General features: G+C 33.7%; 1 protein-coding gene and 1 pseudogene across 1 annotated transcript in view; one reads left to right on the top strand and one right to left on the bottom strand.

The window, feature by feature from the left end:
* Window positions 1-23,558, top strand: part of DPP10 (dipeptidyl peptidase like 10) — a 1,197,668-nt gene that overhangs the window by 483,671 nt on the left and 690,439 nt on the right. The window lies entirely within an intron of this gene.
* Window positions 13,620-13,738, bottom strand: LOC118614583 (annotated as a pseudogene).

Below are 23,558 nucleotides of genomic sequence, written 5' to 3' on the forward strand. Positions count from 1 at the left end.
CTTATCTTTTCATTAACCAACTATAATAAGAACGATATCTCTTAGTTTTTTTTTTTTTAAGTAGCTTTATTCCCTTGCATTCTATTATTTTTCTTAATTCCTCAGTCAGATCAAGATTATACTTCTGTGGGGTCAGTGATATGAATTCAGTGTGTATTTCTGTTTGTTTTATTGCTTTATACCCCATATGCAGGGAATATATGGGAGCAAGTCATTATATGAATGACTATGAATTTGATCTTGTCTTTTAGTAATTAATGTAGTCACAAATCTTATACTTTCTAATAATATCTATGAATAATTCATAATGCATCTTAAATATCACTGTTAAATTAAACTGACATTGAATAATATGGTTAAGAGGCATTACTCTATAGTTACCAAAATTCTATAAACAAATTTCAAGGACAAATGACGAATTTGGAAAAATTATTCGTAACCTATATAAAATACACATAGACTTTATAAAGAGCTTCTAGAATATAGAAAGAACAAAATTCTATAGAAAAATAAACAAAGAATATTATCAGGAAATTCCCTAAAATAGAAATCTAAATAGTCCAAACTCAATTTCAGTCTCAATTATATAAATGCAAGTTTATTTATGATGACATAGCAACTTTTAACCAATAAGATTAATAAAATGTAAAGATGAATAATATCTCGTGCTTCAGAGTATGAGGAAGACAGACACAATCATATATTATTGACAGGAGAGTGAATCGGCCCAACCATTTCAGACAACAATTTGTACTTCTCAGAGACTTAAATCTCAAATTCATCAATTGATTAATTCAACTTCTAAGATTCAGTCCCGCAACCATCATCTGGTGCTCAAACATGTCTGTGCTAATGGCCTCTGAAATATTGTATGTAACAGTGAAATATTGGAAACAATCTCAATGTCAATCTTTGGTAAAATAAATGATGTAAAATCAATAGAATAGATTACCTACAGCCATTGCAAAATAACAAAATTTATGTTTTACCGAAATAAGCAAGTTAAAAGACCACAGATCTGGATAATTCTTTTATTATTATTATTATTATTTTACAGAAAAGATACATACAGTATGAATATATATGTATAAGCCTACGTATTTTCATAAATATAAGAAAAAGGTCTAAAATGGTATACTCTAAACTGTCAACTATAACCTTTGGGAATTGGAACTGGACAGCAAAGTGAGTGACTTTGACTTTTTATTTAATTTCTTTTGATATGTTTTTGCAATGAGCACATTTGCAATTTTTTGTTTAACTTAATGCCAATATAATTTTATATTCTGTAGTGTAGAACAGTATATTATTCTATTTTTTTTTAATTTCAAGAAAAACTAAATAAATGCAGTTTTATCTAAACATGTAAACGTGTCTTTTTTTTTATCTAAATGAATAACAGGAAGTCAAATTGACTATATCTATCTATCTATCTATCTCTATATATATATCTCATATCAAGAAAACGTTCAATAACATTCAGCAAGCTTCTCTTAGGAAGGGAGAGTAATATATTATTTTAAATTATTAAATTTTCTTAAGTACTATGACTAAAATATATTTTAATTTAGACCATTGTAGACCTTTAACATTTCCTACTTCAACCAGTTATGCTAATTTATTTTAGAGATTCTTCAACTCTTCCTTCTCAACACAAAGTTAATAATGTTCTATAATAGTCCCACAGGAACAGAGCCAGTAAGTAAATTGTGATAAAACTCTTTATAATTTTTTTGTTGTACTAATCTCATACATTTTATTGTTGTGGTAGTGCCGGTAGTTGTAACAGTGACTAATTGTAATAAGTGCAAACCTTCTTATAAATAATGATGTTATAGCAGATAACAATATTAAGGAAAATTAAAATTGCTTGCTTTACTTCAAATATAATAGAGTTTTTCAAACTGAATTTTCAAATCTAAAAGATTATGTATATTACTTAAGCATTATTGTCCTACTAAAACATTTATATATATATATATAATCTTCTAGGAATTTTAAGTTTGATATCAAAACTCATGTTCTTTGAAATAATATTAATGATGCTGTTCATAGCTCTTAGTGAATTATACATGTGATTATTAATTTTATGTTTTTTTTAAATTAATGCAAAAATTGGATATGAAGACAATGCCAATGGTCTTTATTGCTATTTTAAATCAGTTACCAGATGATCCAGTTTCTTCTGAGAAATATTTAATTAATTATATTTGTTGAAAGTTTGACATAGTTCCTAGGTTCTTTATAGTTAAGACAATTTTACAATTAAATGTCACATTATAAAAACCCTTCTTGATTCTGAATTAACTTATTAATAGATATTGAATTAAAAATTATGAAACTTAATACTAAGTGGTGAATATTCCTTGAATCTTGACTAATAAACAGTCTTGTTGAAATATAGAACATCTTGTCTATGGCCATGCTACCCTAAACAAGCCCAATCCTATCTGATCTCAGAAGCTAAGCAGGGTCGGCCCGGTTAGTACTTGGATGGTGAGGCCACCTAGGAAGACCAGGAGCTGTAGGCATAAAAAATTTAAAAAATAAAGGACTGTAAACTGGCAAGCTCTTTGAAATCTGTGAGGTCAACCAAGGGTTGCCTCACCTAAAAACTAAGGAATAAAGAAAAAGAAATATAGGACATTTTTACCAGCAAATACATTTCTCTATTTAAAAATTTTTATGCCGATATAATATAATTGGTTCCATTAAGCCATTATAATATAAATTGCATTCCCCTAAGGTCATTTTAGTCTTTATACATGGTTAAAGGCTTTCATCAGGTGTATAGTATTGAGTGCTGCCAATGAATTTTACTAATGAGTAGGGGCCTTCCCAGTAGACTGAATAACTAAAAAAGTGGAGATAAAGCAAAATAATTCTAAAAGTAGATAACACTTCTATAGAGCTTACATTAGCCATGAACTTTTTAAATTGTCTCACTGATATTAAATGATTCAATTCTCATAATAATCTAAGAGTTTGATCTTATTTTCATGCTCATATTAACATTGAAGAAATTGAGGCTCAGAGAGGCTAGGTAATTTACCTGATGTCACACAGGAAATAAGGAATTAAGTTAAAGTTTGAACTCAGGTAGTGTAGCCCTGCAGGCCATACTCTGACTTAACTGTTAGTTTCATGGCCTCTATACAAATTAGCTTTGGGTAACCAAAATAAGTACTAGGAATCCAGTGACATATAAAGCTACAGAAACAGATGGGCCCAAGATTCCTCACTTTAATTTGCTACCACAAACCTAGTTGCCAGAACTTAGAAGTTCTGGTTCCTCTACTTATTAAATACTTTACTAGAACATACCAATAAATCTGATTTTGTTCAAAATTTTTTTTTTTTTTTTTGCCACTGAGTGTTAAATTCTAAAGAGATACAGTTAATTCTCCTGCCAGACAATTAACACCGAAAAGGATAAGCTTTCTCATCAAAACCACTGATGCTTAGTCTTCTTTCAAGAGTTTTGTTTTTTTCCACATTTTCTGCTAGAATATGTATATTTTATTTAAAAACTAAACCCCAGGTTTTGGAGAGAGGTGAGCCTGGTGCACATTTGTGACTGCTGCTTTTAGGTTAAAAAGGTCAAATGGGACCAGGAAGAGTATTATCTAAGGTGACTGCAGCTTGTAACACATTTGAGGAAAAAAGAAATGGGAAAAAATTAAAATGAAAAGAAATCGTCATAGCTGAAAGCCAGCAGAATGTGTCAATCCCACAGGCATGTAAGAATGAAAATAGAAAAATTACTAGTAAAAACCCATCAATTCATAAATAAAAATATGTGTTAATTATAATGAAAAGACTTGTCAATTCCTAGTAATATCAAATCCATTTTAAATAATGGTTGCATTGTCCAATGCATCTTTCTGTTAATATTCTTTATGAACAAAAAATAAATGAGTAAAAAAGAAAAAAGAATCAGGTACCATTGCTCTTATCAAAAATCTAGCATTATCTTAGTTTCTTATTTTCCTTATTTCCTACTCTGACATCAAAGCTGTAGGAAGCCCTCCAGGTTCACTTCGAAAATAAAGTTAGAATGCAGCCACTTCTCCCAATTTCCCTTCTCCAGCTCCCTAGTCTAAGTGTGACCTTCTCTTACCTGGAACACAAAATGGCCACCATTATATGTGAATTTCCATGCTTCCGCTTCTTGCCTTTCCCCCACGTTGTGCTACATGACACAGTCCAGAGAATTTTAACTAAGAAATGAGATAATATCACTCCCTAGCGTAAAACCTATTTTAGTGAAAAAAAAGAAAGAAAGAAAAATCAGTGCATTCCCCTAGACCTCAGAATAAAATCCAAACTCTTTTTCAAGGCCCAATGACTCTGAATTGCCTTCCTCTAACCCTATCTCATTTTTCTCCCACTTCCTCTGCCTGTCCCATACATATTATTATTGCCAGTTACAGTTGTTCTCTCTTATCTGTGATTTTTCTTTCCACAGTTTGTTACCCTAGTCAACCATAGTCAGAAAATACTAAGTAAAAAATTCCAAAACAAAATGATTCATAAATTCAAATTGAGTGCTGTTCTGAGCAGCACGATAGAATCTCTCAAGTCCCACTTCATCTGGCTCAAAATATGACTCATTTCTTTGTCCAGCATGTCCACACTGTTGATACTCTCTGCCTATTAGTCACTTAACATCCCTCTCAGTCTTCAGATTGACTGTCTCAGTATGGAAGTACTTTTGTTCAAGTCGCCCTTATTTTACTTAATAATGACCCCAAAGTGTAATAGTGACTCTGGCAATTCGGATATGCCAAATGGAAGCTGTAAAGTGCTTCTTTTAAGTGAAAAGGTAAGTATAATAACATAAGCTATTTTGAGAATGAGAAAAAGACTGTATTCACATGTTTTATTACAGTGTATTGTTATTATTGTTCTATTTTATTATTATTTACTATTATTAATCTCTTACCATGCCTAATTTACAAGTTAAACTTTATCATAGTATGTATATATAGAAAAAAAATCATAGTATACATGGGGTTCGGTACTCTTCTTGGTTTCAGGCATCCACGGGGGATCTTGGAACAAATCCCCTACGGATAAGGGGAGGTCACTGTTTATGGTTCTCCTTCTAGTTATCCAATTAGCCCACATCCTCTCAGTTGTCTCAGGGTCTTTGCAATTTTTGTCCCTTCTGTCTGGAATGCTCTTCTTAAGTTCTTCAAATGCCTAGCTCAATCTCACCCTCTCAGAGAAAACTTTACTGAGCAGCTTTTTGAAAGAGGGCTCCTAAATTACTTCCTATCACATCACTTTGTGTTTACTTTCTTTCTAGAAATTGTGATAGTCTAAATTATCTTGGTTATTTATTTGATTAAATATGTATTATCTACTCCAATAAACTATAAATTTGACCAGAGCAGGGACCTATTCTGCCTCTCCTGCACTGCACTGACTAAAAGGACTTGCATGTGGTAAATGTCAATTGAATGAATGAGAAAGGTGGTGAATTCAAGTCAAGGGAAATAGCGCAGAACTAAGACTATAGATGATAAATATGTTCTTTGTGTGTTTCTTAGAATAGAAATACAGGCTAAAGAAAGTCACACTGGAGCTCGATTCCACAATGTATTAAATGATTATTTATATATGTACATATATAATATACATGTATATATGTATATATGTAATATATATGGTTTTATCCTGACGTGAAAATGTACATTATATTTGATAGCATTCAAATTTAATTTTCCATGGCCATAATTTAAATAGTAAAATAGATTTATAAATTTAATTTAAAAAACAAAAGCATACACTTCTGAGTGTACATAGCTGTCAAATTACATGGCTAAGCAGTCGTCTTCATAATTTAAATGCTTGCACGTAATTCACATGCAAGCATGCTACAACAGCAATTGAAATAATTTTGATTAAAAGTGAACCTATCTTTTTAGAAGTTAAAATAATTAAATGACAAAATATTACACTTTTAATAAATGTCATTTATTTTTAATTTTCCTTTTATTTAAAATCCAATAAACCTATACTAAAAACCTTTAAAAGCATAACAATGTGATAAACTGACATAGAAAAGGCCATTATTTATAAAAGTGTAGATTTTCTTTTCATTTCGAGTTTGAGCTTCAGTTTATTGTAATTTCTACAAAACTTAATTAATACTTAGCAAGCTTTTAAGGAGAAAGTCATTGTATTCATGATTTTTCCAGAATTCTCAGCAATGTCATTTACAGCCCCTTCCTTGAGATTCTAGTTCATAAACTCCTTCTGGATATAATTACGTAGGGAATATAAGAATCTTTGTAAATTACTCCAAGAGTGTGATCGTAATTTTAACTGCCACGACCAATCAGATCTAAAGAGCAACTTATTTAATGAACACAAGTCCATAAAAATAACAATGAAATTGCCAAACTTATCATTTAACAGCAAAATAAAAGGTAAATAACACAAATAGCATAATTAAATAGTAACAGCTAATGAGAATTTAAGCATTTAAAAGTATCTGCAAAAAGCTAAAGATGACTTTCACAAATGCATTGCTATCAGATAATTTTTCTAATCACTTTTAAGAATTTTTGAAAAAAAAATTACATGTTAAAAACTCATTGAAGTGTATACTTATCTGGATTAAACTTATGGTATACAAATTATAAAGCTGCTAGAAAAGTTATATACCAGAACTTTTTTCAGTTCCATCACTTGTCCACATCTTCAACTTTGTTCACTGTATGTCACAGACACTTTTTCCTATATTCACCTTGTCTTTTACTTCTCAACCTTCTCCTGAACCCAAATTCTATCACTTGTTTAATGAATTCTCTCCTAGTATCTTACACTTGATACAGCCTTTCTGCTATTGGACAAGTTTTTATAAATTATAACTTTGTATAACTTCACTTCTTGAATTATCTATCTTCTCCTTTCCTCTCCTCCCCTCCGTTCCCTTCTCTCTGCTCCTTTTTTTTCCTTCCTTCCTTCCTTCCTTCCTTCCTTCCTTCCTTCCTTCCTTCCTTCCTTCCTTCCTTCCTTTCTTCTTTACTTCTTTTCTTCCTCCCTCCCTTCCTTCCTCCCTTTCTCTCTCCTTCCTACCCTTTCATTTTTCTATTATTTTATTTCTGGCTGTATAATAAATTCCTTCCCTCCGAATGTTATCTTTCCTAATGTATGCAAGTTGTGAAAGGCTGTACTTTTTTAAGTTGCCCTTACTTTTGAATAAAAATTAGTTATTAAAAACGTTCTTGATGTTGAAATTAATAGGACTCGCCAATAACCTTCCTCATGTAGAAAGAGCCAGAAATATTTTGGTTCTTATTAGGGTGTTATTTCTTACTACTAGTCCGAGACTACACTCCTCGAGTGAAGAGCCTTATTTATTTTCAAAGTCATCTCTCATAATTAAATGTCTGGCGTGTTAGAGCTCACCAAATTTTATGAACCAAACAGTTCCAGAGAAGTTTTTGGCGTGTTAGAGCTCACCAAATTTTATGAACCAAACAGTTCCAGAGAAGTTTTTTGTTTTTATTGTTGAAGTTGTTCATTGAAACAATCATTTCAAATGGCAACATATAATCCCACCTCTCATTCAGTTCTATAGCTAACGAAGCATCTCTTTGTGGTATCAAATGATCATTTTGTATGTAAAATTAGTATCTCTGTCTCTTTACTGAAAAAAGCAAATAAGCTGACTGTATATGTGTGAGAAAGAAGAAATGCCTAAGGCCAAGACTGTCCCTTCCTTTAGTACCTTGATTCAAGATTCTTCAGAACTTTATGCCGTAAATTATTTTTTTTCCCATACACTGATACTTGAGTCACCTTCTAAACATCCATTCATTCTCAAAACCCTGCTTCTTAAAAAAAAAAAAAAAATTCTTGATTCCGCTCCCTTTGAAAGTCTTTTTTCTTCTCTTTATTAATAACATACCACCAAAATTATCTGCACTTTCTCATTTATCAGCTTCAATCTGGCTTTTTATTTTTACACACTTATTATGAAATTTTTTGTGAAAAGGTCACATATGACCTCATAATGGTTAAATTGCATGGTTTATGATCAGCTCTTCTGTCTATGAAAATACATTTTTTAACATTTTGTTTGAATTTCTAATAATTTTTATAGAACAAAAATCTCTGACATTTTCAGATTGCTCATTTTCTTTTTTATTATATTATTTTTTGTCTTTATTGAAATATAATAGACAATTAGTTGCTCGTATTTACATTGTACAATTCAATGATTTTTTTCAATTACAGTTAGCATAACATAATATATGAGTTTCAGTTGTATAGCATATTGATCAGAGATCCACATAACTTGCAAAGTGATCACCCCACTAAATCTAGTACCCTTTTTCCCCTTACACGTTTATTACAACATTATTAACCATCTTACCCATGCTACACTCTACATCTCCATGTCTATTCTGCAACTATCCATTTTTAACTCTTAATCCCTTTGCCTTTTTTGTCCCCCTAACTCTACTCCCACCTAATATCCCTCTAAATATTCTTTGTATCTATGAGTTTATTTCTGCTTTTGTTGTTGCTATTGTTGATTCTGTTCTTTAGATTCCACATATACATGAAATCATGCAATATTTATCATTCTCTATCCAACCCATTTCATTCAGTGCGATACCTTCTAGGTCTATCAAGGCAATATCTTTTCCATGCACTTTCTTTCAGTCTGTGTCTTTTAATCTGGAATATCTTGCAGATAGTATATGTAGGGGTCTTGTTTTCTTATCCATTCAGCCACTCTGTCTTTTGGTTGGAGCATTTAATTTTATTTTTTTCCATTTGAGGTACTTGTTGATAGGACTGTAGTTATTACCATTACTTATTTCTATTTTTGATATATATTTTTTCTTCTTAAAGAAGTCCCTCCAACATTTCTTATCATAATGGCTTGGCGATGATAATTTCCTTTAGCTTATTTTTGCCTGGGAAGCTCTTTATCTTTCTCCTCCAACTCTAAATGATAGCTTTGATGGATAAAGTATTCTTGGTTGTAGATCCTGGGTCTTCATCCTGTCAAATATTCTGTGTCAAGCCCTTTGTCTTGAATAATTTCTTTTGAGAAATCAGCTGCCAGTCTTATGGGTATTCCCTTATAAGTAACTATCTGTTTTTCTCTTCCAGCTTTTAATATTCTTTCTTTGTATTTAAACTTTGGAATCTTAATTATGATGTGTCTTGGCATGGGCCTCTTTGGATCCTTGATTTTTGGAATTCTCTGAGCTTACTGGGGTTTTATGTCTATTTCCTTCACCAGGTTAGGGAAGTTTTCCATCATTATTTCTTCAAACAGGTGTTCAACATCTTGATTTTCTTCAGTTATGCTGATCAAATGGATATTTTGACCCTTAATAGTGTCCCATATGCTTCTTAAACTGTTCTTATAGTCTTGGCATCTTATCTCTTGCCATTCTGATTATGTGTCCTTGGCTTTCCCATCCTCTAGATAGGTCATTTGATTCTTGTCTTTATTCACTCTGTTCATTCCTTTGTTTATTCCATTTAATGTGCTCAGATAATGTGTTCTTCATTTCAGACTGGTTCTCTTTTATAATTTCCATTTCCATTTTTATATTTTTATCTCTTTGCTGAATTTATCTACAGTTCCTATCAGGGCCGAGTGGATCATGTCAGCTCTGCCAAGTGTCAGTGGCATGCTGACCGAGAAGGGATGGTTTGATGGTGAGACACCCAGTTGAAAGAACACACAAGAGGCCAACATGAGAATGAAATGGCAGACAACAACTTTATTCTGCGGAGCAGTTTTATTGGGGAGTGCAGTCTATTGCATGGGGCATGCAGTATTGCACAAACTTCTTCTGCTCCCCTTTCTGTGCTTTCTGCTCTCCAGGGATCCGCCTGGCTCCTCATAGAGCAGACTACAATAATGGCCTTCAGCCACATATGTCTTATATAATAAGCTGAAGTATGTTTACATGTTTTCTAAATCTGAGGTCCTATTTATAACTGCAGACCTTGGATAACAGCCAGATCTTGGGCCAGCCAGGCCTGGAATTCACACTTCCCAAAAGTTCATTGAGCATCTTTATAACCAGTTTTTTGAACTCTGCACCTCTTAGATTAGTTGAATCCATTATATCTATATCTCTGTTCTATTCTCTCATATGGTTTCTGCTTCTTTGTCTTGCCATTTTGGCTGCTTTTCCATGTCTGTTCCTATGTACTAAGCAAAGCTCTTAAGTCTCCCGGTCTTATTAATGTGGATTTGTGAAGTAGGTGTCCAGTGGCACAGTCCTGAGAGGGGTTCAGCTGCAGGCCAAATTTAGCCCAAGCCTTGACCCCTCTGGGGCCACTGTTAAGATTCAACAAGCAATCCACAGATGCTGTGCTTATAGTTGCCTCAAAAGGCCACACCAGAAACTAAGGTCAGCAGCCTCCAGTGTGAGTCTATGTGCCACTCAGCAAGGAACACCTGACTCACTGAGGATAAACTTGGATGTGACTTGGGTGGGGCCTGAGTTGGGGGAGGTGGGGTTTTAGGGAATTCTCTGGGTGGAGCAACCTCTATTATCCAGTTTGATGAAGTCAGGGCTATGGTGGTGCTGTATCTGCACCCTAGGAAGGAGGAGGGCTCAACAGGGAACAATGGATACAGCTGGCACTTCTGTACAGAGCTTGTCTCACTTCAGTCCTCACTCCGGCAATGCCTCTCTGCAAGTCCCTGGTACCCCCTGCATGCAGCCAAATCAGCAGTGGTGCTCAGAGCCAGTAGGTTCGTCACTGTGAAAATCCAATTGCAGACGTAGCCTCTGTAAAAGGCATCTGCTGCCTTTGCTGTAGCCTCTGTCTCACTCAGCCACTCAAGACCCAGTAGCCCCGTGTTTTCGCCTCATCCTACCTTCTGCCGTTGCAGCGTGTTTTCTTGGATTTCTTTCTATTTGTATGTCTTTTTTATCAAGATCCCAGGTGATTTTTCCTTGCTGCTGTTCCTTGTTTTTTGTCACAATTTTGATTCGGTCACCAAAGGGATGAACAGAGTCTCTATCATCTATGCCTTTTTTTCCCCACAAAATATTTTAGTAGATTTTTATTAGCATTTATAATAATAAACATCCAATGTCACGTTAGTCGCATGTGCTATGTAATGAACTTCTTATACATTAAAAAAATATATTTGTTAAAGCATATACTTTATGATGTTTCTATAAGTAAGTACGGGTAAGACCAAATCACTATTATACAAACTGAGATAATTTAGAAACTTCTTAGAAGTTTCATATTTTTATCAGTAAATATAGACTTGGTTATGTTACAGTAAAATTTCCTCCTTAAAATACCAGCATCTTAAAGAAAGCAAATTTTACTTCTATCTCAAAGTCTGCCATAGGCCTGGCCAATTGCCAAGGACAGGTGCCTTCTTAGCTGTGGCTCAGTAGTCCAGTCTCCATGACCATCAAGAGAGAAGTGAAGACCTCTGGAGTACTCATACTAATAATTTAAGACATTCGCTTACAAGCGATAAAAGTCACTTCCACTGGAAAGCCACTAGCCAGAATTATTCATGAGTTTTCATTTAAGCAAATGGAAAAAAAGGGGGGTGTTGCAAGGAAAGCTAACTTCTTTTCGTAGCCATAGAAATTGAGAATTGGATATGGATAATGACTAGAAATTTCTTCTGTAACATTATACAATGGACCTCTATTTAGTGCTAACACCATATTAGCTTTGTTTGACGCCGTCACTATAAACTCCAGAAGGTAGTTTGAATTATTAGCAAGTGTTAAAGGAAGAGAGAACATTTAATAAGGATGATACATTGTAGGCTTGATGAATATAAATAAATGATCTGGGACTAGAATAAATAATGCAAATACAAAGACAATAATAGACTATATCAACTAGAGGACAGAAATCATTTTGAGGGCTCTTTGGAGCTAAGCATGGAAAATATAGAGAAAAAGGTAGCAGATGGGAGGAATTATATGGAGGCTTGATGATGACTATTAAAAATCCCAAAAGACAGTATCTGGATAGATTTATATTCATGCAAATCCACAGATGGGCGGGGACCTAGCTGGAGCAGAAACAAGGAATGGACTGTGGTGGTATATAGAAACAGTCCACCAACATCTATGTGGAGTAAAAACCAGATCAAATATTAACAAATATGAATTCAAAATTAATGGCCAGAAAACTGACTCATGCCCCACAGGACTATTGTAGAATCTGAGGTGAATATGGAATTGTGGTTGAAAAAATAAAGTGTCTAAAAGGAGGGACTTTCTGAGGTTCTAATAGGACTACTGTGAGTGCCTAGATTGAAAATACATTCTTCTGCACATCTGGCTTTTCTTGTTTATAGTCAATAAAATTTTAGACATCTGCTTGGTTCACAAGATAGTCACTCTTAGCTCCCTGTTCAGAGCTCCCCAAAGGGAAGCTGTTGAATCTGAAGCACATTAACATCAGCCTCCTACAAAGAGCTTCTAAAAACTCCAGCTGCTATGGCTTCCAGATCCAATCTATGTCTTGGCTTATACCAGCTTGATGTTTAACATTCTGATTTATTTCAGTAAATCCTTTCATGTCGGCCAGAAGCAATCTCTGTTGCTTGTAACCAGAGAACCATAATTAAGACCACCCTCTCCACACACAAACAGCTGAGATTTCTGCACCCAGGTTAACTTAGAAACACATGAAAATAAATGGCAGGTTTCAAATCTGGTATAGATGATAGTTTCAAGAGGCATTTAAAGGAAAGATGAGCAGGGTTCGATGATTAAATTGTTTTAGTGAGAGAAACAATTAAAAGAGAAAAAGCAAAAGTAACTAAAAATAGTTTTAAAAGTGAGGGCATCGGAAGGCTACAATATCATCAATAATTACAGTGTGTTAGCCTGTTAACTATTTCTGGATAATAATCAGTGGCATACGTGCATGAATCCTTTATTTATTTCATAAACTTGAGTTTTAGTATCTCAACACTTCCACAAGGAAGAATGGCATCTGCCTTCTTTCCCTCTGCAAGTACACAGAGCTACTTGCACTTCTCTGAATACCTCATGCCCTTTAACATGTATGTATTTGTGCCTAAGCTATTTCTCCTTCGTCAGAGTGTTTTTTTTTTTCTCCCTCATTTGTCCTTTACTTCTTACATCAGTGTCACTCTGTGAAACCTCAGGGTCAACTAGAACAACTGTAAAAATAATCCCTTACTACCTACTTTCTTCCTATAGTTCCTATAACCAGGTCCTAATATTCCATTTGTCAAGTTACAGTCTACCATTTAGGTACATCTATTCTCTCTTACTCCACAGTGAGTTCCTATGAGTGGGATATGACTTATTCTTCGTTGCATCCCTGGTACTTAGTACAACCTGAGTAATACTTTTTTTTTTTCTTTCCTTTTTTTCCCCACATAAATGAATAAAGTGGTGATCTACTCTAAGGTCTTTCCATGTCAAAATTCGAAGATATGTGCACACAAACTTTAAAACCATAAAAATCAAGTTTAAATATCAATAACTGAAAATGGTACTATTTTATTTAGGCTGTAAATTCAATGTTGGTATTAGATAAATTTTTATTGTGTGTTTATACAATGTGATTAATGTTTTAATGTAAGGATCTTTTTTTTTTAATGCCTACAGCATCTGGTATTCCTAGGTGGTCTCCTATCCAAGTACTAACCAGGCCTGACCCTGCTTAGCTTCCAAGATTAGATGGGATTGGGTGTGTTCAAGATGGCATGGCCATAGACAGTATCCATTTTTTTTACACAAGGACAAGTTTTATCTTATGCATATAATTTGCATAGCATGTGTATATTTGCAAACAATTCATGTTCTCTTCTCTTTAATCTACTCATAGATTGTATGACTATCTGACTATGTACATATGTTTGTGTGTATGTGTGTATACACATACATGTGCCATATGGGTCTGCACATATGAGTCAATTCTAAGAAGCAATCGCAAAGCACAATGAAGTCCAAATTGACTCTACAAATATTTCCATAATGGTTGAATCAATCATTTCTTCTTGAGACTGTATATATGTAACCATTTCTTCCTTGATTAGCCTTTTATCCCTCAACCCTATCTTCTGGAGTATAGCTTAATGTTCCTAATCTGCTCTTTTATTCTGTCATCTTCTCTCCATTACATTTACTCTTCATGGGACTAACTTATACCTTGTTTCAGAACTGTGATTTTATTATGCCAAGCTAGAAAACCCAATTCTCTAAAGACTCTAGTTTTCGTTGTTGTTAACTTATAATTTCATGTGTTTGTCCTGAATTTACACTATCTAGTGGTAAGATTTATGTTTGAAATATAAAGAAGCATTTTTAATGTACTTGAAAAGATTAATTAAAATCGAGTAAAAGATGTGGGGTAAATGTAAATACTGCGTAGAGTAATATAGTATTCTCAAATTACATGAGAAAAATACCTAGGGAAAAATCCTTTATATATACATATGTATATTTAAGTTAAAGTTACCATAATCAGGACTAAGTCTCGAAAATACTGTGTAGCCAAGTTATGGAAACAACCTAAGTGCCCATCAATAGATTAATGGATAAAGAAGAACATATGTACAATATATATACAATGTACATATATACAATGGAATATTGTACAATGGCATACAGCTCAGCCATAAAAAAGGAATGAAATCTTGCAATCTGCAACAATATGGATGGACCTAGAGGGTGTTACCCTAAGTTAAATAAGTCAGACAGAGAAATACAACACCATATGATTTTACTTATATGTGGAATCTATAAAACAAACAAAACAGAAACAAACTCATTAATAAAGAGAACACTTTGATGGCTGCCAGATGGGAAGGGGTGTTGGAGGGATGAGTGGAAAAGGTAAAGGATTAAGAAGTACAAATTGGTAGCTCAAAAATTGTCACGAGGATGTAAAGTATAACATAGGGAATATAGTCAATAACATTGTAATAACTATGTATGATGTCAGATGGATACTAGATTTATCAGGGTGATCACTTTGCAAATTATATAATTATCTAATCACTATGTTGCACACTTGAAACTAACATATTTGTATGTCAACTCTAATTGAAAAAAAATTTTAAATTATTTTTAAAAATACTGTGAAGTGGTAGAATTTATATTAGGAACTTTCATGATTGCCTTTTTACATCCATTCTTCTTTCAAGCAACTGGTGTGCTCTGGGCATCTCACTTCTTGCCTGTCTCTCCACAGTAGTAAAACCTACTTTCAAGAGAATTATCTGCCATGGCATTTGTACTCTTCAGGGTGTGGCTCCCAATTTCCTGTCTCTCAGATCCTCAACTGCCACTCTTCAGCACTTATGTCATCCTTGCCACCTACATCTGCACTTGACATACTATTGTATATTATCATTATAGTCTCACGTGCTCATTATACCCTTTCTATGTATTCACTTTCCATATATTCAAAATATCCTAAATGTCCTTATCTTCCTTGGGGGCCTCATTCATGACTATTTATCTTTACATCTCAGTTCCTCTAAGATTAGCTGCTCCAGAAAAACTCTTCTAAAATAGCAGTTTACAAATTGAATTACAACTGTTGATAACCTTATTAATTCTAATACTGTAATTACCACAACACACTCATTTCTATATACAATTTTTGTGTTAGAGTGAAAAAATGTTAGATTGGAATTTATCACTCCTCCATTTCCTTTTGCAATGTTACTTTGTGGTATCTGTACACTTTAACTCTGAGCTTGATCACGTGAATTACTTTGGCCAATAGAATGTTATCAAATATGATGCAAGGAGAAGCTTACATGTACTTGCATACTGAAGCTCATTTACTCTTGTCTTTTGCCATTGCTATGTGAACCTGCCCAGATTAGCCTGAAAGCACATGGAACAAAATCACGTTGTCGCATTTACCTCAGCCATGGCCATTTTAGACCAACTGACAACTAGCTGACCAGAAGATATGTTTGTTGTAAAAGGTTACTGTGGCAAGTATAACTAAAATAAAAATTAATTTGACTCTATACCGTGAAACACTAGGGCATAAGAATTCTGCGCCTTGATTAATTCTGTTTCTTTCATACATAGAACTGTACTTGACCTAATATGTTTGATTGAATTGAACTTTGCAAAGGAAGTAATTATATATCTTATTTGTAATAAGTAACTGAAATATTGAGTTTCAGTTACTTATTAAAATTATTTAAACTTCAGTTACTTATTTAGTTATTAAAATAAAAATCTCTTTGAGATTCTAAACAAAAGTAAAGATATTAGGAAGAGAATTGTATAATCTTCCTAATATAATCAACATATACAGATGACTAATTCACCTACCCATTATGACCAGTCTTAAATTTGCCAAAGATTCAAAATTATAAATTTTTTCTCAGTGGGTTCATGTAATGTTCCGCATTTCTCTAAAACTGATTGTGAAAATTGCACCTGTTTACAATTTGTTGTGAGGGGCACGTAAACATTGAAAAGACCGTTAGTGTTTTTTTTTTTTTCCATCTTTCCTCTAGTGAACATATTAAACTCTCAATATAAACCACATGTGTAAACTAAGTGCTCTCCTTTTTCATGTGCTTGATAAGGTACTATTTTTCATATACATTTTTAGAATAAAGATTTCATGTGAATTTACAAATCTGGCAGGTATAACCAAATAGGTAAAAGCTCTCGCTTTTACGTAAGTAATGAAAACCATATACTCAAGATATGAATGTGGAAAAATTAAAAATTGTAGGATTCAGGAATTTAGAAAGACTGCTCTGACCCCCCTCACAAAGGATTTTCTTTCAAGCTTTGAAGAATCAATCTATGTAAAGATATCTTTCTAAGCTGCTAGTGCAAAAATAATAAACATCAAGCTTACGGATGGGCGTGGAAACTGGCTTTCTTTTCTTCCAGGGATTTCATTTATTTTTAATATCACAAGTAGCTTAAGGCAAGGTGTAATCATCTATCACTCTTTAGTTAAATCATATCTATTCACTTTTGAAATATTCTTTTTTCTCCCTACCTGTAAATCATATTCTACTTTCTTTGTCATAGGTATAATAATGACATTATAAATTGCCCAAGAGGGTGGGGAGTATATCTATTTAAAAAATGATGGAAAGACAAAACATATGTAAATATTAGCTCAAACAGTCCCTTTTTAATGTTTTTTCTCCTTTTCTGACTTCAGTTACAAGAAAATAAAAATTGTATAAAATATAGGTTGAAGGCAATTTTTAATTTCCTTAATTTAAAAGACACCAATTATTTTCTTTTTTACTGGCTTTGTATTTTAGGCTATATCAGTACCTTAAATCTATAACTCAATCATTTTTAATACACAAGTTTAAATATTTGGATTATAAATTGAGCCGATCCTTAGCTCAAACTGAATTTTTCTGGATATATATTACCTTACTATTTTGATTAATAGTAACATTTCATACTTCACAATAAATTTCTTAAGGGAGTCACTGGATACAACATATACTACCAGTTTATATCAGAAAAAGTAATAGGTAGAACAATAGTTTTTGTTACTTGAGTATAAAAGGGTAACTTTAATGATCCTGATGAACAAAGTCATTAAAAAGTTCTTAAGAAATTTAAATATTGAAAAAAGATGTCAAATTAGATGAAAGTTTTAGGTGGGGCACATTTCTGAGAAACTTCACCTTTGAAAAATTCTAAAATAATTATAACAATACCCAAATTTATATATATTTTATAAAGAATCAAGAACTGATAAAATGGCAAACAAAAGAAGTCAATATGAAAACAGCCTTGGCTAAATAAATTATAAATTCTTGAAATGGGCACAATGGATTGGAAGGAAGGAATTCTATTTACATGAGGTCTGAAAAGAAAAGGAAAAGTGGTATATGATCCCAATCTGCTTCTAAAATCCTGACGATGAAATATCTTGAATTTGGTATCATCCTGCTGAATGATTTTAAATGTTGATATTTCTTGTCAAGTTATGGCTTGCTTCTTCTCTCTAATTGGAGCAATAATCACTGACATAGAAAATTATGTTTTGAATGTGTTCAGAACAACTAATTTATGAAAGGTTATAGAAAAGAACTGTAACCTGATTCAAAACAACAAAGCTACATAGGAAGAGTTACATGAAGCAACTTTATTAATTTTTAATGTTTGACAAAATCAAGCTAAAACTGTGTCTATATTTATAATGAGTCAAGTGAATTTCACAATTTGATCGAGTCCTGGCTTTGGAAACCAATGCATGTGTTTATCAAGTCCTCACTTTGAGAATTTCTATTTATTACTTGTATCGTTGACAATACCTACCTTGAAAACCACAAATAGATCTGTCTGAGACTTACATGTTTGCATGGAATGTCCTTGAAAGTCTAATAGCCAAAAACCGCCCCAACTTGAGCAGGAGTGTTTTATTGACTCATAATACGAAAGCCACTTTAATTCTAATCTGGGTCTCTAAGATTTTGGAGATAGAGCCTTATGGTGCTTATGTAAGGCAGGCAGTAGGGAGATTCATACTCCAAACCAAAATCTAGCTTTGAGGAAATGAATGTTTTTTGATTTTTTGAGCTTTTTAAGAACTTTATAAAGTAACAGTTAGGACACATAAGATTACAACTGTTTTACAGATGTGAAAACTAACCCTGTGTAGTCAATTGGCTTGACCAAGGTAAGAAGCTGTCCTTTAGTCTATTGCCAAGGCTCTGTTGCGTAATAGCCTTCTCTCTTTTTTGCCAACATCTAACTGAATAAAACATTAAGGACATTACTTGTCAATATTCATGTTGGTGGATTGCAAGACTACCTTGAACTAATAATGGTCAACAAGACACTGTTTGCAGAATTCCTGAAAACCGTACAGCAGTTTTTGTGGACAGTGCTCTAGCTGCCAGTATATATAACTAGAATGCAATGCTTCATCGTGCCATGTTGGAGAAATTCACAATACTTTCACGTTATTTTCTCATAAATACTTCTCTTTCACATAAATTCTGATCTAACACTTGTTATTAGAATAAAAATGAAATATGTTAAAGGAACTAGGACTTCCAAAATATTTGTTTGCATTTTTGATGGTTTATTTCTCTGAATACTACCTTTCCTGATTATTCATAGTACCTTTTAATACATTACTTCCAACTCTTACATAAAGAACATATTAATCTCCAGATTTTATGAAATTTATTGCTGTATTTAATGGAATTTCTTCCATGCTTTTAGTTGCAAGTAAAAAATAAAAAGCTCTTTCGCGGGAGTAACAAAGGATAGTGCAGCACCCCAGGGCTACTGAGAGCAGGGAGTTATTACCACGTCTAGACCTGAAGAAGCAAGAACAGAGCAGGGAAATTACAGAGAGAAGCTGCACAGGGCAGGTGCCCAGTAGATAGAGGGACCCAGCTCTGCTTATTTCATACTTCTCTCCTCCCACAAATCCTCCTATCTCCTGCCCAATCTTCCCATTGACTGAAACCAATCAGCAGCCAGTGGATCAGGGATCTTAACAATACATCTGTGAGGGTCAGCTTCCTGGCCACAGAACTAAGGGGAAAAGAGTAGAGAGATACAAACAAAAAAGTTTATTTCTGTAAAACAATTGCCATAAATTTAGTGATCTAAGAAACACAGATGTGTTCTGTAGTCAGAGTCCAGTGCAGGTCTCAACAGGCTAAAATATTCACCTGCTGGCAAGACTGCATCTGCCTCTGCAGTCTCTAGAGGAGAATCCATTTCCTGTTCATCCAGGTTCTCAGTAGGATTAATTCCATGCAGTTGCAGAACTGAAGCCTATGTTTGCTTGCTAGCTGTTGCCTTGGGAAGATCCTAGAGACCTCTCTCTGGTCTTAACACATAGCTCCCTCCCCCACAGAACCAGAAAAATGAATCCTTCCCAAACTGCCATTTCTCAGACCTTTCTTCAGTTGTCACATATCTGTCTCTGACCACAACCTGGAAAAGTTTCCCACTTTTAAGGGTTCATATGATTACCTTGGGCCCACCTGGATAACCTATGATAATTTCTCCATCTCAAAGTCTTTACCTTAATTACATCTGAAAAATTACTTTTGTGATGTAATGAATGTAACATATTCATTAATTCTGGGGATTAGGGCATGGACATTTTTTGAGGAACCATTATTCTGGTTATTTCAATCCTGAATTTATTATGTCATTATGAGGATTAAATAAGATAATGCATGTAAAATATTCAGGATAGGGCTTTTCAGAAAATAGATTGTCAATAAGTAGTGAAACTGTGACAATGCATGTGATGTTCTGAGTACAAAAACAGTTAGTTACCTGTGTGATATAATTTCAAGAAAGTAGAGTGTTTTTTGGTTTGTTCGTTTTTTAATCCAAAATACCTGTCCCTTGTCTTAGTGCTTGAAATGTCATCAAAAGTCAGCTTTTCTTTTGAGTGCTGAAAAATGCAAATTGTACTAGAATAACTAAGCACTAAAGCAGACATTTCAGAAAGTGTCAGGGAGCTTTACTATAAGGATATAACATTCGTGAGATCAGAAACTTCATTTTGCTTACTTCATATCCTCAGTGTTTATAAAAGGAGCGACATAAATATTACTTGAATAAATGAATGAATGTATGAATGAATGTGTGAATGAATGAGAGAACAACCTCGAGAGGATAGACTCATAGTTTTAGGGAGTAAGAGAAAGTCAGGCTTCAAAAATATAGGCACTGCTACTTCTCGAGGTTCTAATTATCTCTCTCCCAGATTGCTTCCCAAACTCCCTCTGAGTTCTTCTGAATTGCACTCCTCTCCAATTCATTCCTCATTTTACAACTAGAATGAGATTTATCTAGCCAAATCTCATCACTCATTTTCCTGGTTAAATTAGAACCTGGATTTCCTTTTGTTTGTTCTGTAAAACCAAATTTCCTACAACACCCTTGATGATCTGGCCTTGCCCAACTTTCATTGCACTTTGCTCTGCAGCTGCATGAAGAGTTTGCTTTTTCCTGGCTCACCTCTTGTCTCTACATATCTTGAGGCCTTTGTCAACAATTTCCCTGCTCTATACCCCTCCTTCCATATCAAAATGTCATTTTCTGGCATCTTGTTTTGGTTTTTAATACTTAACTCAGGTATTACATCTTCCAAGAAACTCCCTAGACATCTGAACTCCAAGGTTGCTCTTACAGCAGCCTCTGTGTGGCTTTCTCCCACCCCAGAGGATGCTGCACCTACTTACTTGGCTCTCTCTCCTATCAACTTCTTGCATGGGATATAATTTTATTTTGTATTCCCTTTGTCTCTCAGCACATAATAAGCGTCTGACCAATAAATGAGCTAAAAAATACCAAACAATAGATATTCCACTTTGCATTAGAAAGTCAGACATTAAAAACATAAAAACTTAAAGGGCATATTTCTACTCGTGCCCCCCAGCATATACAAGCAGGGAAAGGATGATAAAGATAAGTTTATCCTTTCTGCTTTGCAATTTTGTGAGACACCCACTAGCTGTACTTAACCTTGAGCTCCTTTCTCTTTAACATATGTAAGGTGTTCCCCAAGGGGAAAAATGAATCTAACAACAAATGTTTCTTCTTTCCTCTTTCCCACTCAGTATTATTTCTCGTGGTAGAAAGAAGCCTGAAGAGCTACTATAAAATCAGAAAATTTGACAAAATTAGGAGAAGAAGCATGTTTTAGAAAGTATGATAAGGTCTGAGATTATGAGATCCTTAAATGCAGTTAACAGATGTTCTCACTCCTCTCTGTTTCCCTGGGACTGAACCTGTACCTAGATCAGAGCTGGAGGTCAGGCTGTTTGTTCAATGACCCAGGTCAATGGAGAATGATCTCTAAGTGCAGAATGACCATTAATTAACAATGTAAGTTTGAGAAAATTTGGTAAATGTTCAATGTTTAGAGTTCAAACTCTTAGCTTTGGCCAGAAATATAAAATGCTACAACCTGACAATATCAGTTGTATTTAAAACTGTACAGAATATTTTACCCAGCAATTCCAATTTGGGACATCTATTTCATGACAATACAAGCATAAATAAATTATATGATATAAAAAGACATTTGCTTCAGTATGGTTTGAAGATAAAAAAAAAATCTGAAATCAAGCATATTTCACCAAAAATAAAAAGTTGACAAACTAAGGTAGTTACATCTATTTAGAGAAATAAGAATGTATGAGCATTAATCTGGACAGGTGCCCATGGTATGCAATTGAGAGAAATGAAAAAATAGAACAAAGCAAGTTGCAAAGTAATGTAAGCTGTAAAATTATATTTAAAAAGTAATGTAAATTATAAAATTACTCAGCACATAGAAGTCAAATCAATAAATGAGCTAAAAAGTACCAAGCAACAGATATCCCACTTTGTGTAAAGAGTTAAGAATGCCAGACATCAAAAACATAAAAACTTAAAGGGTGTATTTCTACCAGTGCCCCCAACATACACAAGTGGGAAAAATGTGATAAAGATAAGTTTTACATATGTGATAAGTGTTTGAATAAATACAGAAATAAGTTTGAAACATTTTACATATCAAACTTCTAATTTGTGTTAACTAACCAGGTGAGCATGAGTAGAATATTAGAGGAAATATTAACTTAAAAATTAAATTGTTATATTTTTTAACTTCAAAATCATATATTACTTTGTGATTAAAAATGTAATAAAGTTTAAAGTGGCAAAACTTGCCAGCATTAGAATGGGGAATAAGAAAAGTCTTGAGAGATGATAGAAATGTTACTTATCTTGATTGTAGTAGAAACTACATAGATGTATATATTTAGCAAAACTCATTAAATTGTACTTTTAAAGTGGTCATATTTTATGGTATGTATATTATACCTCAATAAAGTAAATTTTAAAAATAGAAGGTGGAGGAGTTATAGAAGAACTTTTTAAAAAATCCTTCACACCTGTATTTACGCAGGTCCCAAGAAGCTATTGAAAGTATTGTTCTCTTGGCTTTGAACTCCTTTTATGCTGGCAAAACAGTGAACAAAAGGGTGACTGGTATGTGTATTTATAACCCTTCCTCCTAGTACAATCCAATTTTCCCTGAGGACATGCTGTTTGTGTCTGTACGTACTTATATATTATGCATGTATATTTTTTCCTGTTGTTATTTTAAACAAGATTTTGTGTGTGTGTATGATTGATCAATATCCCTTTCCTCCTTGATCATCTAGAAGCCCAGAGTCAAATTATTAGGTAATTAGACAGGAATGAGCAATGGGGGAGCAAAGGAGCGAAGGCCCAGCCCAGAGAACACCCAGAGATCTCCCAAAGAATATCCATTTTGTAGTTATAAATCACTCTTGCATCCTGAGAGACAAAGGAACAAAGGTCATAAACCTACAGCTGGTTTAATCCTGCCACAGACGCTTGCACAATAAGGACTATTCTAAGCCTCTCTTCACCCTAGCCTCATTATATCATCATTGTAATATTAAGCTTATGCCTGGAAGTTCATGAATTTAATTACAACAGACTGAATTCTGGGTAACCACATGCTCAATAGGTGGGAAGTTAAACAACAGTTGAATGTCAGTCAAAATGACCTCACGTACCAAT

This window comes from Rousettus aegyptiacus, unplaced genomic scaffold, assembly GCF_014176215.1.
Source record: "Rousettus aegyptiacus isolate mRouAeg1 unplaced genomic scaffold, mRouAeg1.p scaffold_m13_p_2, whole genome shotgun sequence".
Taxonomy (NCBI): domain Eukaryota; kingdom Metazoa; phylum Chordata; class Mammalia; order Chiroptera; family Pteropodidae; genus Rousettus; species Rousettus aegyptiacus.